We start from the raw sequence: 20,301 nt of genomic DNA, 5'->3' as shown, positions 1-20,301 counted from the left end.
ATAAAAACTTTATGGTTCGCCGATGACATTGTAATTCTGTCAGAGACAGCAAAGGACTTGGAAGAGCAGTTGAACGGAATGGACATTGTCTTGAAAGGAGGATATAGGATGAACATCAACAAAAGCAAAACGAGGATAATGGAATGTAGTCGAATTAAATCGCGTGATGCTGAGGGAATTAGATTAGGAAATGAGACACTTAAAGTAGTAAAGGAGTTCTGCTATTTAGGGAGTAAAATAACCGATGATGGTCGAAGTAGAGAGGATGTAAAATGTAGACTGGCAATGGCAAGCAAAGCGTTTCTGAAGAAGAGAAATTTATTAACATCGAGTATAGATTTAAGTGTCAGGAAGTCGTTTCTGAGAGTATTTGTATGGATTGTAGTCATGTATGGAAGTGAAACATGGACGATAAATAGTTTGGACAAGAAGAGAATAGAAGCTTTAGAAATGTGGTGCTACAGAAGAATGCTGAAGATTAGATGGGTAGATCACATAACTAATGAGGAGGTATTGAACAGAATTGAGGAGAAGAGGAGTGTGTGGCACAACTGGTTGGTAGGACATGTTCTGAGGCATCAAGGGATCACCAATTTACTATTGGGGAGCAGCGTGGAGGGTAAAAATCGCAGAGGGAGACCAAGAGATGAATACACTAAGCAGATTCAGAAGGATATAGGCTGCAGTAAGTACTGGGAGATGAAGCAGCTTGCACAGGATAGAGTAGCATGGAGAGCTGCATCAAACCAGTCTCTGTACTGAAGACCACAACAACAACATACCTGTAACGCAGTATGGTCAGAATTGCCTCCATGGTATAGCTGCTTCAAGGAACTACTTTTTAACGGCGGAATCACTCCACCGTGTCTCCACCGAGGGAATAAAACCAGAGGCACATGCTGTCAAGTCGACTCTGAAGCAGTGTCTTGTCGTGGTCTCTCAGTTTCGGTACATTGTGAAGCGTGCAGGTCTGTCGCCATCTTCGTTGTAACCTTTGCTGAACTTCATTGCCTTCGAGTCATACGAGTGTGGAAAACTCACGATACAAATCCGGTCGCACCTATAGAAGTCGCTCGCTGTCCCCGCGATCGCTGCAACGACACGCGCTCGCGTCCGGTTCTCCAAGCAGCCGACCGCCAACTCACCTACGCTTTTGTCGTAAGCAAGGTTCTGATGCGCCCACCCCCTCGTTCTCGTCTCTATCACTCTATGACTGAATAACTGCTTATTTGTTTCTTCCCGATTAGTTCGCTCTCGAGGCAGTCTAGCAATCTTCCCTAAGGTCTGGAACGAACTTCCATTGTTATTTTCTTATGTGTTTTATACAGGGTGTTACAAAAAGGTACGGCCAAACTTTCAGGAAACATTCCTCAGACACAAATAAAGAAAAGATGTTATGTGGACATGTGTCCGGAAACGCTTAATTTCCATGTTAGAGCTCATTTTAGTTTCGTCAGTATGTACTCTACTTCCTCGATTCATCGCCAGTTGGCCCAATTGAAGGAAGGTAATGCTGACTTCGGTGCTTGTGTTGACATACGACTCATTGCTTTACAGTACTAGCATCAAGCACATCGGTACGTAGCATCAACAGGTTAGTGTTCATCACGAACGTGGTTTTGCAGTCAGAGCAATGTTTACAAATGCGGAGTTGGCAGATGCCCATTTGATGTATGGATTAGCACGGGGCAATAGCCGTGGCGCGGTACGTTTGTATCGAGACAGATTTCCAAAACGAACGTGTCCCGACAGGAAGATGTTCGAAGCAATTGATCGGCGTCTTAGGGAGCATGGAACATTCCAGCCTATGACTCGCGACTGGGGAAGACCTAGAACGACGAGGACACCTACAATGGACGATGTAATTCTTCGTGCAGTTGACGATAACCGTAATGTCAGCGTCAGAGAAGATGCTGCTGTACAAGGTAACGTTGACTACGTCACTGCATGGAGAGTGCTACGGGAGAACCAGTTGTTTCCGTACCATGTACAGCGTGTGCAGGCACTATCAGCAGCTGATTGGCCTCCACGGGTACACTTCTGCGAATGGTTCATCCAAGAATGTGTCAATCCTCATTTCAGTGCAAATGTTCTCTTTACGGATGAAGCTTCATTCCAACGTGATCAAATTGTAAATTTTCACAATCAACATGTGTGGGCTGACGAGAATCCGCACGCAATTGTGCAATCACGTCATCAACACAGATTTTCTGTGAACGTTTGGGCAGGCATTGTTGGTGAGGTCTTGATTGGGCCCCATGTTCTTCCACCTATGCTCAATGGAACACGTTATCATGATTTCATACGGGATACTCTACCTGTGCTCCTAGAACATGTGCCTTTACAAGTACGACAAAACATGTGGTTCATGCACGATGGAGCTCCTGCACATTTCAGTCGAAGTGTTCGTACGCTTCTCAACAACAGATTCGGTGACCGATGGATTGGTAGAGGCGGACCAATTCCATGGCCTCCACGCTCTCCTGACCTCAACCCTCTTGACGTTCATTTATGGGGCATTTGAAAGCTCTTTTCTACGCAAACCCCGGTACCAAATGTAGAGACTCTTCGTGCTCGTATTGTGGACGGCTGTGATACAATACGCCATTCTCCAGGGCTGCATCAGCGCATCAGGGATTCCATGCGACGGAGGGTGGATGCATGTATCCTCGCTAAAGGAGGACATTTTGAACATTTCCTGTAACAAAGTGTTTGAAGTCACGCCGGTACGTTCTGTTGCTGTGTTTTTCCATTCCATGATTAATGTGATTTAAAGCGAAGTAATAAAATGAGCTCTAACATGGAAAGTAAGCGTTTCCGGACACATGTCCACATAACACATTTTCTTTCGTTGTGTGTGAGGAATGTTTCCTGAAAGTTTGGCCGGACCTTTTTGTAACACCCTGTATATTCTTTCGTGGCGGATAGCTTGTTAGTGCCCACAACAGTCCATGTTTCTGCGCTGATGGTCCTTCCCTGGTTTTAAAGGCTAAAATTAAACTAAACTCCGCCCGAATAGACTATTAAGTCCCAATGATACCGACTGGCCGTCGTGTCATCCTCATATCATCAGCGTCATTGGCTGCGGATAGGGGGGGGGGGGGCATGTGGTCAACACACCGCCCTCCAGGCTGTATGTCAGTTTACGAGACCGGAGCCGCTACTTCTCAATCAAGTAGCTTCTCAGTCTGCCTCAGAAGGGCTTAGAGTGCACCCCGATTGCCAACGGCGCTCGGCAGACCGGATGGTCACATATCCAAATGCTAGCCCAGCCCGACAGCGCTTAACTTCGGTGATCTGACGGGAACCGGTGTTACCACTGCGGCAAGGCCGTTGGCCGGTTTTAAAGGCTGCCTTATCATTTACCACGTGTTGTCGGTCAATATACGGATCCTGAATTCAATTTCAGCACCTCTTTTACTCTTCAATAGCACGTCCATCTGTGCCTTAGAAACCCGAACAAGCCACTACTGAAACACCTGTTGATTGCGAGCTCTAAAGCTGAAGAGTCAAGAGACCTAGAGTTTTTTGCAGGTAAATCATACGTTGTAAGCAAGATTGCAAGAAAGTGCGACAGATTTGCTGGTACGCTTGTAATCATCGATAAGAATCAACTATTACATTTTCATTTCAGTTCCTACGTAATAATCGTGCCCACTCCTTTTGTTTATCAATCTCGACACGGGTAGCGACGAAGCAACGCAATAAATTTCTCCACCGGTTCAGTGGCCTGCAACATATACCAGGTCAAGAGGCTTCCTCAACAGCCGAAACCAGAGTAGGTAGCGATGTTGTTCGCTAGGGTCTGGAGCGATGTCTACGTTTTAACGTATCCCAAAAGCGTCCCATTGGGTTCACGTCGGAATTCTTGGCGGTCCAATCGATTATAGGAACTTTGTTGTGCACATATCTACTGCCTGATTGATGCCTCTTCATGCATGGTGCTATGTCATGCTGATACACTGATCGTCTCCGAAGCCTTTATTATAGGCAGTACACAAAACTGTAAGATATCTTCATATCTTTCCTCATTTAGCATTTTCTTAACCGCAATAAGACACAACACCCCGATCGCGAGAAACACCACTATCCATAACACCGTTTCCTCTGTACTGCACTGTTGACACTACACATGGCAGGCAACGTTTTACGGCAGGGGCAGCCACGACTTCGGTTCGCTGGCCGTGCTGGGGCAATTTAGGGCCAAAGCACATTTCCCCCGGCGCCACGCTACACTGTCTGAGCGTGTGGGGGGAGAAAACTGCGAAAGCGCCACGTTTAAATGACAGTGCACTGGAGCTGCGTACGACTTTGTTTTATATTCTACGCTTCTCAAAAATATAGATCACAAACAAGACAAATTTTGTTTTATTTTATTACTTTTGGCATAATTTTTATCTCGTACAAACTGTCGGCATACGTACAGACGCAGATAATTTCACAGAGTTTCGCACTCAAATTGTCACATATTCGCACTTTTGCAATCTCATTATGGAGATTTGAAAACTCTACCGAAGGGAAGCAACGTAGACGACCTGGAAAATTTTAACGTAAAAAAAAAAATTGTCATTAAAACTGGAATTACTCTGCAGACCAGTCAATTACATTTGCGCATACACAGGGAAGCTTTCAACTGATACGGCAAATGGTCTCGAAAACAGCTCTAAAGTATATGCAAGACTGTGTCCTCAAAACTTTCATAAAATTATCCTTCTAATTCATTCAAGGCCACAATGAATTCTTCAAACCTAGCGTTTTCTTTAACGCTATGGGAGCTTAGGGAATTGGACTGTTCGAATGTGTGCGTGCTGCAACGTGCTGTATCCTCATCAAATCAGGAAGAAGTTACCTTGCTATGTCTTACTGTCGGCAGTGTACAGTCAAGTCCACCTAAAATGGAAGCTTGCAATCCATTCCCTATGTTTTAATTTTCGATCCTGCTTCGTAAATTCAACAAAAGCTAGTTTTAAATCGACAAATCGTTCCAGGCATGCGCCTTAACCAATGTACTTTGCAGTAATATCTGAAGTCTCCTTACTCTTCGTTCAGTTCCACTGAAAACTTTTGCACCTGTAATGTGATAATGCACGCGACTTCAGAAATTTTATTATTCGTACCAACAATTTCTTCACGTGCTCCATGCCGGCAAATTTAGCACAAAGTTCTTCTTGATGTATAGAACAATGAATCCCGTCTGCCACGCGGATTGGCCGCGAGGTTTGAGGCGCCATGTCACGGATTGCGCGACCCCTCAAGCCGGAGGTTCGAGTCCTCCCTCGGGCATGTGTGTGTGTGTGTGTGTGTGTGTGTGTGTGTGTGTGTGTGTGTGTTGTTCGTAACACAAGTTAGTTTAAGTAGTGTGTCAGTCTAGAGATCGATGACCTCAGCAGTTTGGTCCCTTAGGAACTCACACACATTTGAACATTTGAATCCCGTCAGTTGATCATTGTATTTTTTTGCTCTTTTATTGTCAACTAAATGTTTAAATTCTTCCTTCATGGTATTGTAATGTCGTTCCAACATGCTGTACCTGTCGCTTATGCGAAATGAAAATTTTCATCCTTCTATTCCGTCATTTCCATTCATTTTAAAGGATTCTGGCGACAGATCACTAGACTGTCCCATTTTGTGCAAACAGCCACTGGGCCTTCGGACATCCTTCATATCACGAACAAATAGCGAAGGGTAAACGGCGCTAACACCACGATTTTGCAGGATTCAGAGAGTTGTGCCGACCGAAAAATGGCGCACCTCAATTGTAAACGAAATGTAGCGCTGTTCCGAGAAGAACCGAGGAAAGCCGAGTGCCAAGTCGAACCTTTGCCCGCATGCGCCCCGCACGCTCTGTACGTGTGAAGTTCGGCACGCTGTGGCTGGCCGGCCCTGTTCTACCCTTCCGTCGAATTACCACACGTTACCCCGTGATTCATCACTCCAAAGCACTCATTTACTTATCATCCATTGTCAATTGCCATCGATCTTTGCACTACCTGTAGCGTCTGTAAACAATGACTGCGGAAATGTGTCCCCTGCTTGACCATTGTACCCCATTCTTTTTAATTCCTCATGGACCAGAAGCACTGCTGGTAGCTCTGTGGAAGTTATTGCTACCACCGGAAATGGAACTGTCTTGTGGCTAGGGTCTCCCGACGGGTAGACCGGTCACCTGGTGCAAGTCTTTCGAGTTGACGCCGCTTTGGCGATTTGGGCATCGATGGGGATGAGATGATGATGATGATGAAGGCAGCACAATACCCAGTCCCTGAGCGGAGAATGTCTCCGACCCTGTCGGGAATCGAACCCGGGCCCCTTAGCAGAGCATTCCGTCGCGTTGGCCATTCAGCTATCGGGGCATTGCTACCACTGATTTCATGCGATTTTTTTACAACCATCTCTCTCAATGATTGACGGTCCCTGACCATCAAGACATTTGGCCTCTAGTCTGGATTTAGCTGCGGTTGTACCTCCACGTTTCCACTTCACGATCACATCACTAAGTGGACTTGGGGGCAGCTTTGCCGCGCGGGATTAGCCGAGCGGTTTAAGGCGCTCCAGTCATGGACTGTGCGGCTGGTCCCGGCGGAGGTTCGAGTCCTCCCTCGGGCATGGGTGTCTCTGTTTGTCCTTAGGATAATTTAGGTTAAGTAGTGTGTAAGCTTGGGAACTGATGACCTTAGCAGTTAAGTCCCATAAGATTTCACATACATTTGAACATTTGGGCAGCTTTAGAGAGACTAGAATGTCCTTGATGCATCTGTTTCTCCGGTGACAACTAAAGACCAGTCCACGTTCGAGGTCACTGAGCTCTTCTGTCAGACCCATTCTGCTGTCACTGGTTGTCTGCTGACAATACAGCACTCCCTGCTTCCCGTTACGCGGGTGGGATGGCCTCAAGTGGCATCTAGTGCTAAGTTTCCCATTGCATAGTGATGCCCGGATGCTATTGATCAGTTAGTGTATGTGTCAACTGCCCGCCATTATGACATTTATTTAAGATTCAAATGGTTCAAATAGCTCTGAGCACTATGGGACTTAACTTCTAAGGTCTTCAGTGCCCTAGAACTTAGAACTACTTAAACCTAACTAACCTAATGACATCACATACATCCACGCCCGAGGCAGGATTCGAACCTGCGGTCGCGCGGTTCCAGACTGTAGCCTCTACAACCGCTCGGCCACTCCGGCCGGCATTTATTTAAGAGCGAACTCTGAACCGTGTGCGGCTCGCGTTCTTGCCGTTCATAACTTGACGTCGTGTAATAGCGGTAGTGGCGTCTCGATTCCTTCTTGTGTTAATGGTGCCACTGAGTTGCTAGTATTGTTTGTCCTCGAGTGGCAGCAGCAGCGGTTATCAATAGCCAGTACTGTGGTTCTATCTTTGGTGCCACGGTTTGTATTCCGGGTCGTCGCGTGTGTCAGGCAGTTCGGCTTCGGACGGAGCAGCTAGGAGATCCGCAGCGCGCGGGCAGACCGGGATCGCTGGCGGCGGCCAGGCACTGTCGGACCGAGGGGCTGTAGTCGACGACCGAACCCAGGACGTTTGAAGTTGAGTGAACCGTGTCCAGTACTGAAACCTCCACTGTTTGAGATCTCGTTGTTGTTCGCGTGTTGCTGCTTCCAGCGTCGGTGAGACCAACCACAAAAAATGGTTCAAATGGCTCTGAGCACTATGGGACTTAACATCTGTGGTCATCAGTCCCCTAGAACTTAGAACTACTTAAACCTAACTAACCTAAGGATATCACACACATCCATGCCCGAGGCAGGATTCGAACCTGCGACCGTAGCGGTCACGCGGTTCCAGACTGAAGCGCTTAGAACCGCACGGCCACACCGGCCGGCTAGACCAACCACAACAAGTGGAGTCTGTCAGGTTGGCGGAAGCTATTAGTCGCCTTCTACTCCTTGATGTTAGTTTGGATTTAGTATTATTCTTATTAGTGAAGTGCAACCAGCGGTATTTTCTGTCTTATGGCCGCTAACGCCCCAGTTACCTGTCCTGGAGGTTAGTGTACTTTTTCGGCAGTGTACCTTTCCTCGTCGTGTTGATGCTGTCCGACACGGCGTGTAGTTTGATAGCCTCTTGAATCGTACTGTGCATATGTTTTTGGAAGGTATACCTTGGTTTTAGCATTTCCTTACGCCTCGGGTGTGTTTCTGAAGACGTGGTGCTGTCCGTCTCTCCGCCCTTGCCTAAAAATATTCCATCGTTGGACCGGTGATCAGACGTTAGGCGGATTGGTTAGTCGGTCGGTCGGCGCTTAAGCTACCCCTAGTGTGAGTTGTCATCCTGTTACTTGAGTACAACTCTTGGCTGCCTGTGCCATCGCTTACACAGCTGTAGTCACCTTCCTCAGATTGATCCGGGGAGCACTGTCTGTGGATCACTCCGTCTTATTTGGATAAGTTGTCATAATTGTTTAAAATTTACCCTAATGTTTTAACATGTTATTGCCTTCCACAATTGTAATTCCGGCCTCCAGTCGTTAATTGTTTGTAACGTTGCTTGTGGCTTTCAGCCGACAAGTAGTTTCAGTTCTGTCTTGATAAGGCCTTCAGCCGTCACTATAACTTGTCACAGTTATTAAGATTGTTAAAAGGGTTTTTGGTATTTTTTAACGTGTAATCGTCCACCTTACTGGTAATTCAGGCCTCCAGCCGTTGTGTATTTTTGAAATTGCTTCTGGCCTTTAGCCGACCATAACTTTCAACCCTCTTAATCAGGCCTTCAGCCGTTGATTGTAACATTGCTTGTGACCTTCAGCCGACAATAACTTGCAATTCTTCTAACAAGGCTTTCAGCCGCCAGTCATTTAAAAATCTTTTAAAAATGATTGTTGAGAGTTTTTTTAAAAAAAAATAAGTGTATGTGTTTTTTGTGCAACCAACGGTAACTGATTAGGCCCCGTCCACACCTTTCCTGTTTTCCCTATGTCCCACGTCTCACTCGTTTTAAGAGTTTGCATAGCATTCTTAAATGTCACTATTCCGACATTCGCTTTTATAGGTTCAGGGAAACCATGGGAAATGTAGGCGGCCAGACGAAGATTTGAGCCACCTACCTTTTGAATTTGAACGCGAGTCGAGTGCTTTTCCCTGTGCACCTCTTCGCTACCGTTGATACTTCCCCAGAACAGCCACAGTATTGAGCAGTGTAGGGAAGTGTGGTCCCCGTGTACGGCGTGCCCTACGCGCTGTGGTGCGAGAACACGGCAGAAGTAGGCTCTGACGTGTCAGCCTTGTCCCACTTGCTGCGCTCCGCACCGGAACTGGAACCGACGCCTCGCCGCATGGAGCCTCCAGCCCTCCAGCGAGCTGCTCCGCACGGCAGTGGATATCTCCTCGTTACTGTCACAACGAGTCTCACAAAAGTCCGACTGGAGAGCTTATGACAGTCTCCTTTCTCGACTAATGCTCGCGTTCTCCTTTCCCTTACGAAGTCTGTAATGTAAGAATTTTCACATTTTTCTACGGGAAAGATGGAGACACATCAATGTTGGAGTGGTAGACATTGGTGTATTCTCCGATGTAATCTCAGTATTCAGATCTTCAACAGTCTAGATAGTTTCTTGTTAAAACGTGATTATCTGACGCTTTCCGAACATGAATTACCAGTGACAACTATCTTCATTAAGTTTGCCTTCCGTCGGTGGTGCTCCTCATTATACCTTGGAACAGGCCTTAAGCCATTCAGATGATTTGGGAGATTACACTGAGGTGACAAAAGTCATGGCATAGCGATGTGCACATTTACAGATGATGGTAGTGTCGAATACACAAAACGTAGAAGGGCAGTGCGTTGGCAGAGCTGTTATTTGTACTCAGGTGATTCTGACAGACACAAAAGCAAGCGTGAGATTCAGAGTATTGTCAAAAGAATTTGAGATCAGGACTGGTGTTAAACAGGGAGATGGATTGTCACCATTGTTGTTCAATATAGCACTGGACGAAGTGATCAGGCAGTGGAGAGCAATAGACGAGGAAATGGGAATACCAAAGACCCATGTGGGGGACAAAAAGGACAACAGGGCTCAAGTGGAGTGCCTAGCCTTTGCAGACGACGTAGCAATAGTAAGTGAGACGGAAGAAGACGCAAAGACACAACTCGACAACTTAAGTAAGGTAGCCAGAAAGGTGGGACTGAGGATCGCCTGTAACAAGACAAAGACATTAAATACCAGTGCAGACTGGGAAACACAGGAAGGCACTGTGCAAATGGTGGACAGATTTAAATACCTGGGAGAATTTATAACAGGAAGGAACAGGAGCAAGGAGGGAATAACAGAGAGGATAAAGAAGATGAGGTTAGCCTCCTGTACGACGAGAGAGATATACAACAAAAAGAATATATCCACAGAGGCAAAAATAAGCCGCTATAAGGCAACGGTGAGGAATGCACTATTATATGCTGCTAAGACGATGACACTAGGAAGAAATGGGACAGAACAACTAGAGACAGAAGAAAGAAAAATACTGAGAATAATACTAGGTCCCAAAAGGGGTGGAGAGAGACGGATGCGGAGACCTAGGGAAGAACTGTACCGGAACATGAGAACAATATCCGGGGGAATCAGACTCAAAAGGGCAAGGTTTGCTGGAAAAGTGCAAATGCAAATGTGTGTGAAATCTTATGGGACAACTGCTAAGGTCATCAGTCCCTAAGCTTACACACTACTTAACCTAAATTATCTTAAGGACAAACACACAAACCCATGCCTGAGGGTGGACTCGAACCTCTGCCGGGATCAGCCGCACAGTCCATGACTGCACCGCCCTAGACCGCTCGGCTAATCCCTAGCAGCAAGGTTTGCTGGACATGTGGTTAGGATGAGTATGGACAGAATGACGAAGCGAGTGTAGCAAACAACAGGGAGGACAAGGGGAAAGACAGGAACAAAGTGGGTTGTTGAACTTCGGAAGGACTTGTTGGAATTGGGGATCAAGCTCGAAGGAAAGGAAAATTGGAGGAAGAAATATACACCGACCAATATGCCGGAGATCAACGACAGAGAAGAATACTGGATAAGATTAGAGTGTCACCAGCGGAGCCGACGGGAGAAAAGGACATTGAAGATCTCGGAAGAAGAGCGGGAGAGAAGAAGAGAAAGAATAAAGAGTTTCTGGGAGAAGAGGAAGATGCAGTCCACGAAGGGGCCACCCATGGTCCTACAGAGGCGTAACACAAGAAGAAGTTGATTCATGTGGAAATATGTCCGACAAGGTTGTGGCCGAACGACGGGAATTAACAGACTTTGAACGCGGAACTGTAGTTGGAACTAGACATACGAGGCATTCCATTTTGGAAATCGTTAGGGAATTCAGTATTCCGAGATACATAGTGTCAAACGTGTGCCGAGAATACCAAATTCCAGACATTGCTTGCCATGGACAGACAAAAAGAGACTATCATTTCTTCTTAGATTTCAGCAAAGCATTTGATACTGTCGACTTCGACATCTTAATAGCCAAACTTAGCGGTCTAAATTTCTCACCAAGTGCAGTGCAATGGTTTCGCTCATACATGAAGTCTCGTCAGCAACGCGTCCTCTCCGGGAATATAAAATCACAATGGCGGCAGGTAGTGTCAGGCGTTCCCCAAGGCCCAGTATTAGGTCCTATACTCTTCTCTCTGTATGTCAATGATGTGTCATCGGTTCTGAGCTATTGCAAATATCGTATGTATGCTGATGACCTTCAGTTGTATCTAAGTGCGAAATCAAGCAATCTTAAGAAAGCTATTGAAAATTTCAATACTGACCTGGATGCACTATCAAAATGGGCACAGGACATAGGACTAAAACTAAACCCATCAAAAACCCAAGCGGTACTTGTTGGTCACTCTAAGCTCATTAGCCCAAAACATCGGGAATCCGTACCATCTCTTATCCTAAATGGAACAAATATTAACTTCTCTCTCTCAGCAAAGAGTTTGGGAGTAATAATAGATGAAAATCTAAATTGGACAGAGCACGTAACTGCAGTGTGCAAAAAAGCTTCAGCATCCCTTCATGTCCTACAAAAATATAAAAAACTCTTCCCTTTCGATCTGAAAAAGAAATTAGTACAAACGCTTATACTCCCAATCATTGACTACAGCAATATTATTCTACAAGGCTTCTGTCAGTAAGATTCGCGATGTCTAGAACTGGTCATAAATGCCTGCGTCCGATATATCTGTGACGTTCGACTTTTTGATCACATTTCACCAACATATGCAAAATTGTCCTGGCTGCGTGCAGACAAACGCAGAGATTTCCATACACTCTATCTCATCTACTTCCTTATAAATGTACACTGTCCCTCATATCTCTCCTCGTCCTTAACGCTTATATCGGAACAACATGACAGAAACACACGTTCCCATCATAATAAAGTCCTCTCTGTTCCACTGCATCGCTCAGTCGCCTTCTCCAAGTCCTTTACAGTAGCGGGAACCCGACTCTGGAATAACCTCCCTCGTTATGTTAGAGAACTTAAAAACATGTCCGGCTTCAAAAAACAGTTAATGACGTATCTACTTAAGCAACAATAGTGTCTTCCTCTGTACATGAGTGCACTTCACCTCATTACTTCCCTGTTTCCCCCTCTGTCAATCTCCCTTCCCCAAAACTAGCTATACTAGTAAACATCTACTTTACACACCAAGATATTAATGTACATCTGCACAAATCTTCATTACTATTGCCAATTTTTCTCATGTTTATCATTATTATTTGATTTTCTTTTTTACTGATTTTATTGATTTTATCATAATTTGTATGTATAACACCTGTTGTAAAAATACTGCCAGCATTTACTTTATTAGTTCTTAGTCATTACTCTTTATTCATATTGCCACTAGAGTAATCAAATTTTCTTATTTAAAGTATTGTCATGATGTAACTCTGATGTGTGGAATGCTGCATGTGTGGGACACTGGTGCGATGTAAGAGAGGGCCTGATGGCCGTAACCTGATCAAGTTGAATAAAAATAAATAAATAAATAAATAAATATTTCATACTGATGTCAGTGGGGTCTCGCAATGACCAACTTGCAGCTATCTTGTTTCTGTTGTCGTATACTTTCACACGTGTCGGTTTTCGCTGTTGATTACGATAATCCTGCATACCTTACGTGATCGAAAGTATCCAGACGCCCCTATGTAATGCGGAACTGGTCAGTATATGCCACGAGAGGCTGGGCCACCAGTATAAAAAGAGGTGGGGAGTATTTTATTCTCAACAGAAAAGCAGTAACAACAGAGTCGGTCAGTTAGGAGAGCTCAGTGACTTCGAACGTGGACTAGTGATTGGATCTTACCTGAGTACCAACCGATCAGAGGCGTTTGAACGCTTGTGAAGGTGTCCAAGGTGGCTATTGGTGAAGCGTGAAGTAGAAACGGCAAGAAACAACTACACGTAAACCAAGACCAGGCAAACCGTCGAGCACGGTGGAGGGTGGGTGTAAAAAAACGCACGAAATCAGTAGAAGGAATTACTCATGAGTTTAAAAGAGTTGCCGGAAGTCCAGCTGGTTAATGACTTTATGTAGGGAAATAAAACGAAAGGGGTACAATGGTCGCAGCCATTGGGCAGTAGGTGAAGGGAGACGCGTGATTTGGATGAGGAATCATTCTCTGTGGCAATGCGATGGTCGGGTTTGGTTTTGGCCAGTCCCTGGAGTACATTTCCTGAGATCACGTCTAATGCCACTAGCGACGAACGGAGGAGGCAGTGGTAGAGCGTGGCATGGACAGGAGAATTCGTCGCCGTTCTAAACAGACAGTTTATAAAACCATCGAGAACATCGAGTTCGCCACAACATCTGGAGACAAGAAGAACCGCATACCAGTTAAGAGTGTTGCTGCTACTGCACTTGTCGACGGACCTTGTGTTTTCTGCGGTTGTAGACTTAATTTTAGTATTGAAATTAATGATACATTCGATCATGGTATGAAACGTCCCCTTTTGAAAAATGATATACACGACTGTGCTTAAACTGACACACAATAATTTTAGCGCAACGCAATCTATCAAAAATCCCTACAAAAGAATGGCCCAGACAAACATTAAACTATACCTTTCACAAATCACTTTTCTCACAAAGATCTTCGTTACTCGAACTACTGCAATACAGCGAGCGCCAATATTGCCAGCTAAATAAAAGATTCAAACTACAGAAGGCACTAACTACTGATAGGCATAGTTAGCAATTGAAAGATGATAATAGAGAACAAACAATGTATTTACCTTAACAGTCATAATATATATAGTAGTTCATAATATCCAGTATTACAAATTATCAAAACTCCGCCATCTCTCTCCCCACATCCACCACTGCTGGCGGCTCACCTCCAACTGCGCAACGCTACGCGCTGTTCACATCCAGCTGCCGCTGCCCAACACTACAATGGCAGACAACAATGCAAACTAGCCACAGACTGCACACAGCACAGCCAGTGATTTTCATATAGAGCGCTACGTGGCGGCGGCGTTACCAATATAAGAACCTAAACAGCCTACTTACAATGGTAATGGTTGGCTCACTGTAGCCATTGTACTTGGAGGTACGGGAGTTCCTAACGTACGAGGACTTGAAAGTTTTGTTGATAGAGACATTATTGCCTATCGTACCTACCATATGGCAGAACTTGCTAATAAAGACTTTGGTAAATGAGGAATCATTCTCTGTGGCAATGCGATGGTCGGGTTTGGTTTTGGCCAGTCCGCGGAGTACATTTCCTGAGATCACGTGTAGTGCCAGTAGCGACGAACGGAGGAGGCAGTGGTAGAGCGTGTGGGTGTGGGTGACACGAGTAATTGCTCCCACTGACTGCTGCAAAGAAAACGCAGCCTTCCGCGTTCACCCTCCGCTGGCGCTCAGAGCGGCTGCGGGCCGGCACTGCACCTGGTGGAGGTGGCCGGCCGCGCTCGGCTTTCCTCGGCCGCTGGCCACCCAGAGAAAGCGGCCGTTCACCCCACGCCGCCCACGCGCCTCGCCTCGCTTCCCTCCGGCCTTTCCCTCGCCGTATTCCCAGAAACGCACGTCAGCGGCATCAAAAATCGTACGTCAGTCTCAGCCAGAGGCAACGAAAAGCCGGACTCGGACGTCGGGAAGAGTCGATCCGGTATCACACCCAGAATATTTCTTATAACGTTATGTACGCAAAGGTCTCACAATACTGACACGAATTATTTACAGAAGAATGGACGAAGCAGACCTGAGGGTAAATCAGTTTCTTTTCCGGGAAAATACGGGAGCACGCGAGGCAATACTGACCCTCCTACATACCGGGTGATCAAAAAGTCAGTATAAATTTGAAAACTTAATAAACCACGGAATAATGTAGATAGAGAGGTAAAATTTGATACACATGCTTGGAATGATATGCGGTTTTATTAAAACCAAAAAGATACAAAGTTCACAAAATGTCCGACAGATGGCACTGGACAGCAAAACGTCAGTGACTGCACATGACAATCGTGAATAAAAGGAGTTGTAATGAGAGAGAGAATCAGATGCGCCAGCAGTCGCAGCATGTTGACGTTACCTGAAAAGGCGCTTTTAGCGAAGCTCTATTATCAGCATGGGTAATGTGCTAGTTCAGCGTTACGATACTATCGCCATAGGAAGGGGATTCGAACGGCTAAGGTCCGTTGACAAATGCAGCTGTGGCGAGAATGATTTCGAAGTTCGAAGCCACGGCTTGTTTAGACGATAGACCCCGTAGTGGCCGACCGAGCACAAGGCGTAATGCTGCTGAGACAGTTCAGGAAGGAAAGGAGACTGTAGCGGGTTCGTCTATGCACGCGGAAGTCAGCGCTCGTGCAGTCGCACCGGCATTCCATACACTACTATTTGCTTGGCACTGAGGCGTACCCTCCGATGTTATCTGTACAAAATCCATCGGCATCATGAACTGTTACCTGGCGATTTAGTGAAGCGGAGGGCATTTGCGATTTCGGCATTTCAAAAGATGGCAGAAGATGACGATTGGTTGAGTAACGTGTTGTGGACCGACGAAGCTCATTTCACACTCCGAGGGTCTGTCAACGCCCACAACTGCAGAATTTGGGCTACCGAAAATCCTAGAACTGTCGTGGAAACTCCATACCACGACGAAGTCACGGTATGGGTTGGATTTACCACATCTACCGTTATCGGGCCTTTTTTCTTCGAGGAAATTCGTGATTCTGGTTTTGTAACTGCTACCATGACGCGTGAGAGGTACGCCGATATGTTACAGAATCGGATCATCCCCAGCCTGGCTGATAAACACCAGCTGGAACATGCGATGTTCATGCAGGATGGCGCTCCACCCCATATTGCTAGACGCGTGAAAGATCTCTTGCGCGCGTCGTTTGGTGTTGACCGTGTGCTCAGCCGCCACTTTCGTCGTGCTTGGCCTCCCAGGTCCCCAGACCTCAGTCCGTGCGATTATTGGCCTTGGGGTTACCTGAAGTCGCAAGTGTATCGTGATCGACCGACATCTCTAGGGATGCTGAAAGACAACATCCGACGCCAATGCCTCACCATAACTCCGGACATGCCATACAGTGCTGTTCACAACATTTTTCCTCGACTACAGCTATTGTTGAGGAACGATGGTGGACATATTGAGCATTTCCTTTAAAGAACATCATATTTGCTTTGTCTTACTTTGTTATGCTAATTATTCTGCTATTCTGATCTGATGAAGCGCCATCTGTCGTACATTTTTTGAACTTTTGTATTTCTTTGGTTCTAATAAAACCCCATGTCATTCCAAGAATGTGTGTCAATTTGTACCGCTCTATCTACATTATTCCGTGATTTATTCAGTTTTCAAATTTATACTGACTTTTTGATCGCCCGGTATGTCAGAAGATATACTGAAACAAGGCAAGCGTAAGATTATAGAGTTTGTAGATTAAGGACAGCACTACACAATATTATCTGGGATACACACTTTGCAATTCCGAAGGTAGCAGGGACAAAATGCAGGGAACCAAAAGTTATTTACAATTTGCACGGAAACCGTGAAAGGGAATCAATAGTTGAAAAGTGATTCACACAGAATTTTAGGCCTTTCTCGATGTCATTCAACCTTTACATTGAGCAGTCTTCGAAGGAAATCAGGGATACATTTATGATGGAAATTAAAGTTAAGGCAGAACAAAATATAGCGTTCAGATTTTCTGCTGACATTGTAATTCTATTAGAGACGGCAAAGGACTTCATAGAGCAATGGAACGAAATGGATAGTGTCTTGAAAACAGATCGTAACATGAGCATCCATAAAGTAAAAACGGTTCAAATGGCTCTGAGCATTATGGGACTTAACATATGTGGTCATCAGTCCCCTAGAACTTAGAACTACTTAAACCTAACTAACCTAAGGACATCACACACATCCATGCCCGAGGCAGGATTCGAACCTGCGACCGTAGCAGTCGCGCGGTTCCGGACTGAGCGCCTAGAACCGCTAGACCACCGCGGCCGGCATCCATAAAGTAAAATAAAGGTAACGGGATGTCGTCGAATTCAGTCAGGCGATACAGGCGGAATCACTTTAGGAAATGCAACCCTAAAAGTAGTAGATTAGTTCTTCTGTTTCGCGTGGAAAAAACTGATGATGTACAAAATAGAAAAATATATTAAATACTGTTGGCAATAGCAAGACAAGTGTTTCTGAAAAAGAGAAATTTGTTAGTTTCACATCTAAATCTAAATCTCAGGAATTGGCTCTGAGCACTATGGGACTTAACATCTGTGGTCATCAGTCCCCTAGAACTTAGAACTACTTAAACCTAACTAACCTAAGGACATCACACACATCCATGCCCGAGGCAGGATTTGAACCTGCGACCGTAGCAGTCGCGCGGTTCCGGACTGAGCGCCTAGAACCGCTAGACCATCGCGGCCGGCTCTCCGGAATTCTTTTGTGGAGGTATTTGTTTGTGTTGTATGCAAGTGAAACGTGGAGACACAAGGAGAGAATAAAAGCTTCTGAAATGTGGCTAGAGAAGAATGGTGAAAAGTTTATGGGTGGTATGGTACTGTTGAGAAGGCACTGAATCGAAAAAAGAAATTTGTGGCACAACTTGACTAAAAGAAGCGATTGGTGATCGCACATATCCCATAACATCGAGGAATCTTCTGTCTGATAAAGAACAGCAATTTTGGGTGAAAGGGGGTTAAAGTTGTAGAGGGAGATCAAGGCGTCAATGCAGTAAGCAGTTTCAAGTGGATGTACAGGTAGGTTGCATTGCTTAAGTAATGATGAATGGGATAGCGCCGAACGACTAGCTTTTAGAGCAGCACCAGTTTCCAACCGAATATCACTACATTTACAAGAATGTGTCGAGTAAAATTTATAAAAGAAAAAATACGTCAAATCTGTACTTTAATCACAGCCTATAGCGCACATTCCACTGGTACCAAACCACGGCCATTCCCAATTTCAGTGGTGTCAAGCGAGAGCTCGTTGGAGGGCAGGACTCTACTGTATTTTCTGATGAAAGTTGGTTGTGCCCTGGTGCCAGTGATGGCCGTGTGTTTTCGTTAGAAGGTGGCTAGTTGAGGGCCTGCAACCAACCTGTCTGCCTGCTAGATACACTGGATTTGTACCTGAAGTTACGGTCTGGGATGCTATTTCATATGACAGCAGGAGCACCCTGGTGATTATCCCACTCATCCAGATTGCAAAACTGTATGTCAGGCTGGTGATTTGACCTCTTGTGCCGCCATTCATGAATATCATTGCATGGGGTGTTTTCTAACAGGATAACGTGTTGTTCAAAATGGCTCTGAGCACTACATCTGAGGTCATCAGTCCCCTAGAACTTAGAACTACTTAAACCTAACTAACCTAAGGACATAACTGAAATCCATGCGCGAGGCAGGATTCGAACCTGCGACCGTAGCAGTCGCGCGGTTTCGGACTGAAGCGCCTAGAACCGCTCGGCCACCGCGGCCGGCATACCGCTGTTGTAACCCAACGTGATATACAGAGTGACGAAATGTTGCCTTGGCCTGCTCGATCACCAGATCTAGTTCCAAACGAGCGTGTATGGGGCGACAACGGACAACTCCAGCGTCATCCACAACGAGTATTAGCCGTCCCTGACCGATCAAGTGCAACAGCCATGGAACTCCATCTCACAAACTGACATCCGGCACCTCAACATCGTAATGCATGCACGTTTGTATGCTTGTATTCAACATTCTGGCGGTTACACCTGTTATTGATGGAGCACCATTTCACATTTGCAATGGCTTATCTCGCCATTACATTAAACTGTGATCTTGCAATATTAATCACTTACTTGTGTTACTTACACAAATGCATTCTCAAAATTTCATTACTCTACATTGATTATTTTTTGATGGTGGGACTTTTTTCCGTCAGTGTATTAATAAATAAGCTCACACACTTGAACAGGATAAAAAGACACTGAAGTAGGTGGCAAAAGTGCCGCCTGGATACAAGATAGTTATTACTGGACTAAGACGCAACTCTCAGTTAATCAGGAAAAACAAACACATAAGGAATCAGAGTAAATAAAATGAAGAACTCGAACATGCAACTGAGGATGCGCGGAAGATATACAATATGTGATCAATAGTATCCGGACACCCCCCCCCCCCAAAACATATGTTTTTCATATTAGGTGCATTGTGCTGCCACCTACTGCCAGGTACTCCGTATCAGCGACCTCAGTAGTCATTAGACATCGTGAGAGAGCAGAATGGGACGCTCCACGGAACTCACGGACTTCGAACGTGGTCACGTGATTGGGTGTCACTTGTGTCATACTACTGTCCCCGATATTACCACACCCCTAAACATCCCTAGGTCCACTGTTTCTGATGTGATAGTGAAGTGGAAACGTGAAGGGACACGTGCAACACAAAAGCGTACAGGCCGACCTCGTCTGCTGACTGACAGAGACTGCCGACAGTTGAAGAGGGTCGTAATGTATAATAGGCAGACATCTATCCAGACCATCATACAGGAATTCCGAACTGCATCAGGATCCACTGCAAGTACGATGACAGTTAGGCGGGAGATGAGAAAATTTGGATTTCATGGTCGAGCGGCTGCTCATAAGCCACACACCACACCGGTAAATGAAAAAACGATATCGCTTGGTGTAAGGAGCGTAAACATTGAAGATTGAACAGTGGAAAAACATTATGTGGAGTGACGAATCACGGTACACAATGTGGCGATCCGATGGCAGGTTATGGGTATGGCGAATGCGCGGTGATCTTCCAGCGTGTGTAATGCCAACAGTAAAATTTGGAGGTGATGGTGTTATGGTGTTGTCGTGTTTTTC

General features: G+C 45.5%; 1 protein-coding gene and 1 pseudogene across 5 annotated transcripts in view; both read right to left on the bottom strand.

Moving 5' to 3' along the window:
- The window catches only part of LOC126175669 (rab11 family-interacting protein 4), a 954,952-nt gene that overhangs the window by 365,255 nt on the left and 569,396 nt on the right, over window positions 1-20,301 (bottom strand). The gene's annotated exons all lie outside the window — the stretch shown is intronic.
- Window positions 3,221-3,338, bottom strand: LOC126177515 (5S ribosomal RNA; annotated as a pseudogene).

This window comes from Schistocerca cancellata, chromosome 3 (genome assembly GCF_023864275.1).
Source record: "Schistocerca cancellata isolate TAMUIC-IGC-003103 chromosome 3, iqSchCanc2.1, whole genome shotgun sequence".
Classification (NCBI taxonomy): Eukaryota; Metazoa; Arthropoda; class Insecta; order Orthoptera; family Acrididae; genus Schistocerca; species Schistocerca cancellata.
The sequence above is the reverse complement of the archived record's forward strand: the minus strand, read 5'-3'. Positions and strand labels throughout refer to the sequence as shown.